General features: G+C 43.7%; 1 long non-coding RNA gene across 2 annotated transcripts in view; it reads right to left on the minus strand.

Annotated features, from left to right (window-relative positions):
• The window catches only part of LOC138304387 (uncharacterized), a 114,742-nt gene that overhangs the window by 82,809 nt on the left and 18,254 nt on the right, over window positions 1–13,679 (minus strand). The gene's annotated exons all lie outside the window — the stretch shown is intronic.

Below are 13,679 nucleotides of genomic sequence, written 5' to 3' on the forward strand. Positions count from 1 at the left end.
ATAGCGCACTACTCACCCATTAGGGTCTCAAGGCGCTGTACTCATACCGCTATGGAACCCCTCCTGGCTTTTCCCTGTGAGGCACCCACTCCTGAGCACCCCCAGGGTGAAGCCAGGCATCCAAGCGCTGTTGGGGCCGTTGTGGAGATTAAGCAAGCTATTGCCCAGAATTGCAGAGTGGGACCCATGAATTAGATTAGGCACCGAGGCAAGCATTATCTGGTCAAGGGGAATTGAGCCCAAGACCTGCCGAAGCAGGACTTGAACCCTGGTCTTGAGCCAGATCTCTGCTTCAGGGTCTGCCGCTCTAACCATTGAGCCACACTTCTCCAAGTAGAGAATCTTCAGCCGCTGGAGAACTCTGTAATGCAGGGGGTCCAGGAAGATCACTTGAATAGAAGCTAAGAAACCAGCTAGGTGAGCTACCGATCTCAGTGATACCGTCTGTTTGCACAGAGCAGACTTGAGTTCCAGTTTGATGGATTTCATTTTTTTTTTTAAACTTTTATTGGTTAAGTAAACTAGTTCACACAACAGTAACCACCACAATTAAAAGCATCATCACTCCACATATAATCAATATCCCCATGTAGCCACTTCACAGGTCTACTTATGAAAGACAGGTTTCCTATTTGAGTTTCAAGTTGAGTTCATTGCCTATAATAACTTGTCCAGACCTCTGTTCTCCAGAGGACCTAGCCAATAATTACTTTGTGAAGGGGTCCCAGATGTCATTTGGCTTGGAGCTTTGTGGTAGCTCCTCAGCATACATTTCCAATTGGTCCAGACAATATACTAAATCTTTCAGCCACTGAGGGAACGTTGGGCCATGTGGCTATTCCAGTGTATTGCCACTCTTCTCTTTTCCATCAGTAGGGCTACCACCCCAAATTTCTGATTAGCCAGTAGTAATGATTGGACCAGGCCTAGCAAACACATTCTAGGTATACATTCAACTTTTTCTAAGATCATTTCTGTGAGGTACTCAGTCACACTTTCCCAGAATTCATACACCCTCCCGCAGCTCCATGCCATGTGCATGAACCCTGCACCTCCCACTCCTGCATGCTGCACTGTCCCTGAGACCATATCTAAATAACCGTTATGGGGTGTAGTACATTTGTTGCAGGTATTCAAAATATTAAATTTGTAGGTTAGAGTTAGGGGGCAGCATCCCTGTTGGTGTGTAACAGGAGTGTTATTCTTCAGGACTTAGGGGCATCTCTAACAGCTCATTCCATTTCCTGCAGGCTGGCTGCCCCGCAAGCACTGTATCTTTTTGAGATTCTGCATAGAGGCGGGTCACCAGTTTGTGTGACTAGGTGTTGATTAGCAGCGTCTGCAGCGCAGATAATGCAGGAGGCCCTGCAGGGAACATTGGGTACAGAGCCTTCAGGGCAGCTCTCAGTCGGATATATATGAAGGGCCATAATGTATTTGTGTTCTGCGCTTATGGTTTGTCTGTTAATTCCATAAATTTCCCTTCTATATATAGGTCTCCTATTTTCTCTAGTCCTTGTCCTTTAAGAAGCGCCACTATGTATTTTTCATGTATTACCAAAAGGCCAGAGTGGCTTTGTAGTGGTAGGGCTAGGGCATGGAGAGGGAATTTATTTGCCAGAGTTCCCAGCTGCCTCCATGCCGGCACTGTGCAGTTTACTGTGTTTATTTCATCAGTATTCAAAGGCCTGTGGTGTGTGAACATTGCTGGTAATGGGATGGAGTGGGTGTCATCTACATCAATAGTTAAATGTGGCATGTTTTTTGGTTGCTGTATCCAGTAATGGGTGAAATACGCCTGGGTGCATAGATAATATAAATAGAAGTCAGGCGCATTAAATCTGCCTTGTTCATATGGTAACATTAGTGTGTCCCATTTTATTCAGGGCAATTTCTCTGCCCATGTGAATCTGATGAGATGTGTGCAGAGTAAAATTGTTTTGTAAGTCTAATGGGTATGTTAACAAACATATATAGGAATTTGGGGAGGACGACCATTTTGAAAATAGCCATTCTGTCCGCCAGTGATAGAGGAAGCCTCACCATCTTGTTATCTGCTTCTCAGGTTTCTAGATCACTGTACCATATTCTGACCTGATTACTTGCTCAGAGTCCCTGTGCACCCACACCCCTAAGTATTTCACCATATCTTCACTCCATTCTAATGGAAAATCTAATGGGTAAGGCCTTTGTTGCAGGTGTTAGTGTGAGGATAGTCGATTTGGACAAATTTATACCCAGCCCTGAGTATCTTTCATATTGTATGTATTACTGTATGATGGGTGCCAAATGAGTTCTCAGCTCCCTCACATACAGAACCATGTCATCTGCATATACTGATATGCCCAAGGGGCGCTGGGTGAAGTGTGAGGCTGTCGCCGCATAGCATTGCCTTATAATACACGCTAGGGGTTCCAAAGCTACAGCAAATAGCATTGGCGAGAGCGGACACCCTTGCCTCATGCCCCTGGAGATCTGGAATGGCTCTGTTTACACGTGTCCTTGCTACTGGGTCGGTATACAGAAGGTTTATCCATTGTAGAAATGACATGGGGAACCCCAAATGCTGTAATATTGTGAACAGATACACCCACTCAATACAATCAAATGTCTTTGCAGCGTCGAGTAGAACTGCTGCGGCATGCATTTCTGGGCTCAGCTATTGTAACAGAGCGAAGATGGTGCGTAGATTGTGTGAAGGGGATTGTTGTGGAATGAAGCCAGCTTGATCCGGCAGTATCATGTTCATGAGAAGTGGCTGTAGGCGCCTTGCTATTATTTTGGCTAAGATTTTAGTGTCCAAGATAATCAAGGAAAGCAGTCTATACGACTCGCAGCATTCAGCAGGCTTATCAGGCTTGAGGAGCATAATTATTAAAGCTTCTCTGTGGAAGGGAGGTAGTTGTTTCCGTGTGTAGGCCTCCTCATACACACTGGAAGGATTTCATCTTTGTCACCGGAGAAGAAGTTGGGCCTTCATGGAGGGGATCTGGAAGCCAAAGAATTCCATCAATTGCAAAGGTACCAACATTAACTTTTTGTAATTGATCACAAATCCTAACTGATGAAGAAGGGACATCGTCAAGAAGAGGTGTAGAAGGAGGGTATCCTTGGACTGAGCCAGGATGATCCTGTCCTCGAGACAGATGATTATTCAGACTTTTCAGTTACTGGTTTTAAAAGTTTCATTAAACCCCAAGGGGCCGATGAGAGCCCGAAAGGAAAGGCCAGGTACTTGAACCACTGTAATCTCCATTGAAACTGAAGGAAATGTCTGTTGGGAGGAATAATGGGAACTGTGAGGTAAACGTCTTTTAAATCTAAGGGCACCATGCATTCCTTTTCTTGGAAGAGGTCGCGAAGGAGATGAATCCCTTCCATTTTGAAATGGAGATAAACCACCTACCTGATTGAACTGTTTCAGGTTGAGTTCTAACCTCTGATCCCCACTGTTTTTCTGAACCAGAAAAATAATACTGCAGAAACCTTTGGGGGTGAGGGATGGAAGGAGCAATAGCATGTTTTGCCAACAGTTCTTGAATCTCTGAGTCTAGAAACCTCGGCTTCATCCTGGACTCCGCCCTCACCATGTCCAAACAGGTCAGCGCCGTCTCCTCCTCCTGTTTCAACACCCTTCGAATGCTCCGCAGAATCTTCAAGTGGATTCCAACAGAAACCAGAAAGACGGTGACCCAGGCCCTCGTCAGCAGCAGACTTGACTACGGCAACGCACTCTACACAGGCATACCAACCAAAGACATCAAACGCCTCCAACGTATCCAAAATGCCTCCGCCCGACTGATCCTCAACATACCTCGCCGAAGTCACATCTCCCCTCACCTAAAGGAACTCCACTGGCTCCCGGTAGACAAGAGGATAACCTTCAAACTCCTGACCCACGCTCACAAGGCACTTCACAACACCGGACCCTCCTACCTCAACACCAGACTCAACTTCTACACGCCAACACGTCAACTCCGATCCGCCAACCTCGCCCTCGCCATCGTACCCCGAATCCAGCGCAAGACATCCGGCGGCAGATCCTTCTCCTTCCTCGCCGCCAAGACCTGGAACTCTCTCCCCACATCTCTTCGCCAGACCCAGGACCTCCTCACATTCAGAAGGCTCCTCAAGACCTGGCTCTTCGACCGCTAATCCAGCAGCGCCCCCCCCCCCCCCCCCTCAGCGCCTCGAAACCCTGACGGGTACATAGCGCGCTTTATAAATACCATGATTGATTGATTGATTGATTGATAAAGCTCATTTCTTGTAGGGAAAAAGGGAGAGGTTGGGAAGGAGAGGTCTGAACAGGGATCTGTGAAAGTTCTATGTGATAGCCCTGAACAGCCTCCAAAACACCAGTGTCTGAGAAAAACTCAGCCCAATTGTGAATGAAATGACGAAGTCTGCCACCCAAAGGACTATCCGGAAAGGGATTTACCTGTAAATTGAGAGATGGAGGCTTGGGAGCCTCGGTTGACACCTTTATTGAAGCAGTCTTGATAACCCCTGGATCTGGAGGGGAGGAATTCAGCTTGGGAGACGTCTTGTCCATTACCTCGGCATCGAAAACCATAACTTCTTTGAGGACTTTGGAGGAAAGCCCGGCGAGCCAAACGTCATCGGCCGGCCTACCCAAAAAGTGGCTGGAATGCATCCTTCAGAGACGATTGGGCTTTGTCAAGAGCGTTAAAGGTGTTAATAAATTTGCTGATGTTTTTAACAAAACGTTCTCCAAAATGTTTGTCCTCGGCTGGTGGACCAGCGTCAGAGGTGGCTATCGCAACCAAATTAAAGGGTCGATCCTCATTAAGACTGATTTGCATCTTTCAAAAGTGAGAGAGCAGTTGGCATTGCCTAAGAGACAAACTGCTCTCTGGGCCCGTCCAGGAAGAGCATCAGGATTCGCACTAGTACCATCTTCCTGCGCACGAAGTGCCAGTTCCAGGATCTTAGCCAGTGGACCAGAAAAATTCTCAAGGTTTATCCTGACAAGCTTGTAGGGCAATGTCTATACCTTTTTTGGGATCACAAAACATACTTTTTTAGAAAGGTGATCGTAGTAGGGGCAATGTTTGGGTTAGCTGCAGTCTTGTCAAGGAGATCAGGTTGGGGACATTCTGCCTGAAAGTGATGACAAATCTTTTTGTCAAAACGTTTGCGCAGATGTGCCTGCATGTACTCGGCCACGGCCGGGGAGGGGGTCCAGTTAGAGGATCTATGGTGGACAATTTAGTTCGAAGTCAAATGGAGCGTGGGAAGCAGAGAAACAGGAACTGCCAGGGAAGGGGCTAGAGGTTCTCTTTCATTTGACTCAGGAGGGTCTGCTGAGGTCAGAAGTAGGAGAGGAAGCGGTGTTCGAATCTGAGTCAGGACAAATATCCCAAGTAGCTTGGAGCTGTAGGTATGCTCCCCTAGGACACTCTGGGAAGGATTGACAGTAGGCTCAGAGTGGGGCCAAGGGGAAGTCTGAGTCACTGCAGGAGGGGGTTGAGAGGATCCCAAGGGCAGAGAGGAGGGAAGAAGAGTGGAATAAGAATGATGGCCAGTAAATTCTTCCAGACATTTAGTGATGGGTTGAAGTGACTTAGAAAGTGCTTTGCCCAAAGAGTGTTGCACAGAATGGTCAATAACCTCTATGAGGTCATCATCAATGTAATATCCATCTTTATTCACCCCAGGCCCGTAGGCCGCATATTCAGGGTCCACTAGCTCATAATCAGACATCTTGAAGGCATCAGTGGTAATAAGGTACAGTCTTACTATCCAGTCCCCAGAGGGCGTCAAAGAGTGAATTCCAAGGGAGATGAAAAGTCCCCAGAGTCAATTATTGCAGCCCTGCAGACTCCACAAAATAGCCGGGGTGTCAGATGGGAGCCAAGCAGGAAGGAAAGACACAATACCAATTCAAGCTTTTTCAAGTAAGGAATCAGACAATTCCACCTTCAACCCCTTGTTCTTGCAGCCCGGGTAGCTGCCTAGTGCCTCTCCACTCCGATAAAGCAAGTGCGGAGCCGCTGAACGCAGAGAGAGCGCTGCTATTGAAGTGAAAAGAGGACTACGCTATTTGGCTATTATTTGACGCATTCCTCGCTCCCGGGGAGAGCTGCAGAGCGCGGTCTGCTTTAAACACATAGAAAAGAGGGGAACATTGAGGCGCAACATGCGCCTTAAGAAATCAACAATTTCAATGACTGACAAGGAGAAAAGTCCTTCACAGCAAAAGCTATACCGGATTGAAGATTTGCCGCCACGGCTAGTACTGTCTTATTACAATAGGAAGAACTTTTCACCTCTAGCTCCTTAAATAGACTGAGATCACTCCCTTTCCTCACGGACCTGGGTCCTGAGGAGGCAGACTGGCGATGTGTCAGAAGTTGAAATGACAGCAACATTCTGAGATGAGCCTGGAACTTCCTGGTTGCTAAAAGTGCAAAACAGGGGAAATCCCTTAATGTCCTTTGCATATTGGATTTTTTTGTTGTCAGATGTGTTTTCTCACTGATGGGCTTAATCACTATGGGAGACACAACAAAGTGTGTGAGTCTGTGTGTGAGCTCAAGGGAATAAAATGAATAGCCATAATTTTCCTGCCTCTTCACTTTCCAAGACGAGTAAGAGGGTTCACAAAGTGATTGATAAGAATGCTGTACTCAGCTGTAGCTATGAATTGCCAATAAGTGTATAAAGTGATGGGTAGTGTTTTAGGGTGTTAGAGGGCCAGTAGTTGCAGAGGGCTCCCCAGCCAGGAGTGGGCTTCGAGATCTGGTGGTGCTAGCAGAGCCACCAGATAGGAACCAAGAGAGGGAAGTAGAAATGACTGTAAAGTGATGTAAACTACATTGTGGTTTGGTGTTAAAAGGTCAATAAATAAGTTACCCAGTGACTTAGAAATGTCACTGCATGAGAACAGTTTGGGAAAAACTGCATGTTCGAGTGAATACATAAAGAAGGAAAGCTATTAGTGATGGAGTCCAATGACAAACTAAGAGGCAAATAAAGATGCCACAATGGGATCTTTGAGAGAAAACAAACAAACAAAGGTCACCTTCAAGGTCATGCTTCACCAAAAGGTAGCTCCAACCCCACATCACAAATGTAACCAATTAAATCAATATCAGACACCATGTTTTTGCCCTCTGTCTTTGGTATTCAGAAGTATCACCATTCTTCACCAAATAGGCACACTCAAACTGATAAAATATGGGGACAGGTGTTGGGGTTACCCTCAGTGAGGTGACAGATGATGTGCAAAGTTTAAGAGGGAAAGAAGACAAAATGGTTGCTGACCAAGCTCAACCCCCTTGGGCCTGTCCTGCACCAGGCCAACGAAAAGATCCCAATGTTGTGGGAGATTTACACAAAGGAGAATAAAACAAGGGTATTGTAACCCATTCTTAGGGAGAACATATCATCCTTCTCCCATGCAATCCCCCCAATGGTTTAACTTTGACCTCTCTGTGCAAAGTCCTGGGCAGCCTTATTGATGGTTGTTGGGCATTTGGGTCTCTCTGGATAGATGGTGATGAAGCAGAAAATGAAGGTTTTGATTTATTAACGCTTAAACGTAGTGCTGAAATAATCATGTGTGACTTTAACCGAACTAATAAAGATTGTACGGGGACAAAATGTGCCCTCAGGGTAGTTTGCCATCGTTTATACGCGAGCTTTATATAACGTGGTGTATTAGAATTGCACTAATCCGACATAATCATAAACGTGTGTTACGATTTGCTTGTTTGAAATGTTTTTAGCTTAGCATTACTTTAGCGGAGGCTTTGGCCTAGTTGCCTGGTCTCACGGTTTAGATGCTCATATTTTTCCACTGTGCTAATAAACGTGTATTTTTGCTTGAAGCTGTACTTTTCCACAGAAACCGTTCACATGCTTATCTTAAGGTTTCGTGCCAGCCTGGCATATTTTCTCTTTACTTCAAGGTCGATTTGCAGGTGCGGACAATGGAGGCTCTGAAAGTGAGCTAATTGGTAGACAATGTTGCAACTTGCGTACCCATCTCCAAGGATAATGTATGCTTAAGTAAAAGCTTGAGAACTGTCGTTTTTGATTGGTCAATTTGAAGCTAACCTATGAACCCTCCAATGGAGACCCTACTGGATTCGAACGGTTGTCTATAAAAATCAGGTGCACGAGAAGAAATCGGATCCATTGCAGCTATCACCTTGATACTACGCCATTTTGACTTCGTAGCTATTATGGCCCACTTTGCTGCGACGCCATTTTGAGAGACTTTGATGCTTTCTCTAATCGAGAGAAAGAGACTTTAGATGATTCTGGCCCTAGAGACTTTAACTTTGATTTATCCCTTTGCATGAAGTAGTAGTTTTACCTTGCCGCCGTGAGGCAACTGCCCCGTCCACCCCTGCCCCTTTGCCCCGTCCTATGCCGATCGAAACGGTACCCATGCTGACCGAAGAACGGTACCTGTGAGACGAAGACTTCCTTGATTGTTGATCGTAATTGGTAAATATGGAAGGAAATTGTAAAATTGCATTGTGTTTCCTTTAGGTAACCAACTGCTGATTTTGATAAGAGCCCTAGTTAGGAGTTTTCCTAAATTAATGTTGCTAAATTGTTTTCGCATGAAGTCCCACATGCCGATGCTAATTTGAGGTTAGACGAGGATTCCATATGTTGCACGATGCAATTTGAGATCTTGTTATGCTGACTAAATGTATGCGATTAGTTCATTACAGATTATCGTATTAGTGATTTGCATTGCTATTATCGAATGCCTTGTGATTCAAATGCTACATAGATTGCACTTGTTTCGCCGCTATGGACAGCTATTAATGTTCATTTATGTTTATCATTTGGTGTTGAGACACATCTATATTGTGCTAGCTTTGTTAATATAGGGAAATAAATTCACTAACTTTGCAATAAACTGGTGTGGTTATTCCTGGCTGAAAGGTCAGGGTTCGCCGAAATGTATTCTGGATTAATTGTTAAGTGTTATGTCGATCAAGGTATTGCTTATGTTCGTTATTGATTATTGATTTTAATGAAATTGATTGATTAAGAGTACAGAGAGTTCCCACTTAGTCAAAAGATTCATCGGCCTAAAGAGCGTCCGAAGACAGGTAAATTATTATTACGGACCGCTCTATCAATGGGAAAGCATAAAATTGATTTCTTAGCTCTCTGCAAGAGGTTATTTTCGGTGAGCGGTCTTTAATGCTCACATGTACGAGGAAGGGAAGCCTCCAGTCTTAGGCAGAGGCAGAATTGGACAGACAGTGTGTGGACTTTGAGGACCAATCTTAGAAGCCTGGACACTTGGGGAGCCAGTTCGTGTAATTTGGAGTTTCATGTTGACAGTGGCACATTAAGGATTAGAGCCCTTGCCAAGCAAAGATGAGTGTACCAAACTACCTCTGTTGCCTTTTTTCTAAATTGCCCTCTTATACTTATCTTAGGTGGTTCATGCTCTGACAAAATTCTGCCAAAAGAATAAAATGCTCCAATGTACGATAGTGTGCGTCAAAATTCTCACCCAGAGTAGAGGTGGCTACACCTCCTTATACAATTCTGTGGGAGTCTAATGGTTGGTGTTAGCTGAATGTAGTCAAGTACCGAGGTCTTGTTACCTATGCCCATGGTAGGGAGGAGGCCAATCTGCTGGTCCCTGCATAAGCAGGCTAGTTCCCCATAACTGAGTGCCATTGTTCTTTGCGTGGTGGTGACATCCTGCATGCCGCCATGCCTGAGGCGTAGACCACTGGCAGTCCGCCCATGTCCGGGTGAGATGCTTTGTGTGCATTCCATTCATGGAAACAGTAATTGGCAGACGTGGTCTAGACCTCGCACCTCCTGTCAAAGAACAAGCATTTTGTGGGTATGTTCAATGAAAAACTCAAAAGTAAAGTTAAGGTGCCTATGGTGCACTGTGTTCCCTACCGCCAGAGGTACCAGTTAACAAAGGGCAATAAAGCAGTCCACTGTATGCATGATTTATTACAGGTAAATACCCCGACACTGAAATTGGGGAAGTCCAAACAAAGCAAATAGTCCTTCACAGAGGATTACTTGATATGTAGTTCTCAAGTGTAATTTATTCAGTCAAAAGACCTTTGTAGATTCCAGTACATGAATAATCCAGCAACAGCCCCAGCCGGCACGTGTTTTATCACAAAAGGTGACATTTTAAAGGCTGAAAGTACATATAACCAAAAACAAAAGTTTACAATGTGGAAAGGGATAATGTACAATATGTACTATTAAAAACTGAGTAGCACATGAAGGGAGTAAGTAAAGGCAGAATAGAAGTGTTTCCGCAAGGTAGAATAGAAGTAATGCAATCAACTAGTGTCTATATTTACCACAGTGGATGCAAATGAGAATAACAATGGAAGTGTGCACCACCCAGTGATGGCAGTGAGAGTAATGTATTCTTTAGATGTATTTGTATAACCTGAATAGTGAAACCAGAATATGAAGAGAGGTGCATGCTAGACTGAATCAAGCATACCCAATCACCATAAAGAAATGATGTAGAGAAATACCTTGTGGAAGCAAAATGCAGAAATCAAAGCCCAAGAAGTCAAATAAGTGGTTAGGGACGCTGACCTAATTCTTCTCATGAAGGTTTCAATCCCAAAAAAGAACATGCAAAGTTCCAAAAAAACGGAAATAAGTCTCAGAAACGTAATAAGTAAGTTCTTGAATGAGTAGTCCCCGGAGTAAAAATTATTAGAGTGAATAGCAGTAAATTATCTAAAAAAAGAGGGAAGTTGTTATTAAACCTGAGTGAACAAGCATTTGCAATGTAATGGTTCTAGCGTTTGCTCGAGTTAGAGCTATTGGCGTTGTAACTTCCTAACTGGCCTTTTCTTGCCATATAAATTCAAAATGAAAAGTAAAACAGTTGACATAAGCAAGTCAATTCAAAGCGACACGGCTGCCATGAGCGTGAACGCACAGGAGAGACACAAAAGGAAAAATACGTTTGCTCGCAGTCAAACGTATCGGCAAACGAGCAATTATCCATGTAACAGGGTCGATGGCCAAGGTGGTAATAAAACTGCCTCAAGGAGGGGCAAACGTAAAGCATTTACCAATAATTACAAATAATTTTTGAAAGGCAAGACCATGAACGAGTGATAGTGATGGATGTGCAGTGGGCGTGGTTAAAAGCCTACAAATAGATTACAACACATCAGAGCACTTGCACGCTCAACCTAAAAACGTAATGAGTAATTATAGCAGTCTGTGTCTCTAAATTGTATTATCTGGACAGGTGTGGTAACCAGTTCAGTACTATTGTGGAGCATCCGAAATGAATAATCAGGTGTTGTGTCCACAAGAATCACTTTAAGGCAATAGGAAGCACTAAAAAGAAAAAGCAATGGAAAAGGTGATGCATAACGCTACTTTCTGTTGAGTTGAAAAGAGAAGACAGTCAAGAGTACCATGGATGCAAATTCCAAGAATGAATATACCTGTAGCACATGTTGGTGAGTGCGCTAACTACATAGCTCTAAGCTGTGGTAATCAGTTCAGTACAATTGTAGAGTTTCCAAAATAAATTGTCAGGTGCTGGGTCGACAGGAATCACTTTAAGGGGCTAGGAAGCCCTAAAATGAAAAGAGCAATGTAAAAGGTGATGCAAAATGCTACGGCCTGTCCAGTTGAAAGATCAGACAATCATGAGTACTACAGATTCTAATTCCGAGAATGAGTAATATACCTGCAGTGCCTTAGTGAGTGCGCTAACTATATTGCGTTCTAAATCAACTCTGAGAAGGCCATATATAAGCCAGATCTGTTGGAAAATGCCATAGCAGTTTAAATGAGGGGCACAGACCAAAGGGTTTACTAAGAATAAATGGTAGTTTGCAAGAAGGCCATCATAACATACCAGTACAATGTGATATCATTATTGGCAACATGTTAAATCCAAAAAAATGGTGCACTTACTAAGATATAGTAAAGCAATGTACACTTCGCAAAACCACTTATTGCAACAGAAAAGTATTGTACCTGAGTCCCTAAAATATCTGATATCTATCCGCAAAAAGAATTGTCTGACCTAACATCCCTGTAATTATGGACCACAGCTTTCGTGCTTTAGGCGGGGACGCTGGGAGAAGATTTCTATTTATATACTGATCCTAAAAGAAATGAAAAGTGGACTATCCTCCCTAACAAGAGCAGCCATATTGAGTAAGAAAAATTTAAATCAGTGAACCGTGCGCAGAAATGAATGGAATTCAAACACAGTATTAAAGTATTGAAATTAGATGATCATAAGATGAAACGCAGTGTATGCCCGATATTTGGAAAGATATATATAGATATATCAAGACAAATCCCTTTCAGGGTTAGAGTGATGCATAAATTATGCAAAAAAGAAGAATAGAGAACTCCGGGTAGTTCCCAAGTTTAGGTGGAGAGCAGCTCTACTAAGGAGCACCCTGCAACACCAGCGACACTCTAGATTCGCTCACCTCAAATGTCTGTTTATCTAGCAAAGTTTTTAAGCATTGGATCAGCACAGTGCTATGCATGCTGAGCTAGATAGTGACAAAGTCTTTTGCCATTTGTACAGCAAAGTCTTTAAGCATAGGTTTAACACAGTGTCAACCTTGCTGAGCTGTAAAATGAGAAAAGCCATTTATCACTCCAGGCACAGTATTACAGCTTTGGATTGGTAAAATACCGTCCAAGCCAACCTGGAATGAGTAAAAGCAACCCCTGACACATGTTTCGCTCTCATTAGAGCTCATCAGAGAGGATTAGCTGTGTCCAGACACAAGGGAGCACCCTGTATAAGTCAAAACAAATCCCTTTCAGGGTTAGAGTGACGCATAAATTATGCAAAAAAGAAGAATGGAGAACTCTGGGTAGTTCCCAAGTTTAGGTGGAGAGCAGCTCTAGTAAGGAGCACCCTGCAACACCAGCGACACTCTAGATTCGCTCACCTCAAATGTCTGTTTATCTAGCAAAGTTTTTAAGCATTGGATCAGCACAGTGCTATCCATGCCGAGCTAGATAGTGACAAAGTCTTTTGCCATTTGTATAGCAAAGTCTTTAAGCATAGGTTTGACACAGTGTCATCCTTGCCGAGCTGTAAAAATGACAAAAGCCATTTACCACTCCAGGCACAGTATTACAGCTTTGGACTGGTAAAATACCGTCCAAGCCAACCTGGAATGAGTAAAAGCAACCCCTGACACGTATTTATATTTATATAAATATATATATGAAGAAATACCTAGAGAAATATATCGTAAGCTAATCATGATGGAAATAAAAGGTGGACTATGCTCAACAGCGAGAGTCACCACACTAACTAGGGAAGCAATGTAATACACAAACCGTACCTGAGACTGTTGCAGATCCACCACGGAATTGGACAAACGAGGTGTGATCCACATATAATAAAACGCGTTGTGAGCTAAATAATCCAAATAAAGCGCAACTCACATGAGTGAAAGGTAGGAAGGAGCAATTTGGCTCCCATCCCATATATCACAACATACCGGCTGAAGGGTGCTAAACTAACCTTTGTGGGCGTGTCAGACCTTATTTTATTTTAGATTATTGTGATAAGTTGACAGGTATAGGGTAAAACATCAATTACCCTCAGAAGTCGAAGCAGATCTTTTGACTCAGACAGGAGAGTGAAATCATCCAGTCAGACACAGTGAACCAATAAA

Source organism: Pleurodeles waltl, chromosome 7, assembly GCF_031143425.1.
Source record: "Pleurodeles waltl isolate 20211129_DDA chromosome 7, aPleWal1.hap1.20221129, whole genome shotgun sequence".
NCBI classification, from domain to species: domain Eukaryota; kingdom Metazoa; phylum Chordata; class Amphibia; order Caudata; family Salamandridae; genus Pleurodeles; species Pleurodeles waltl.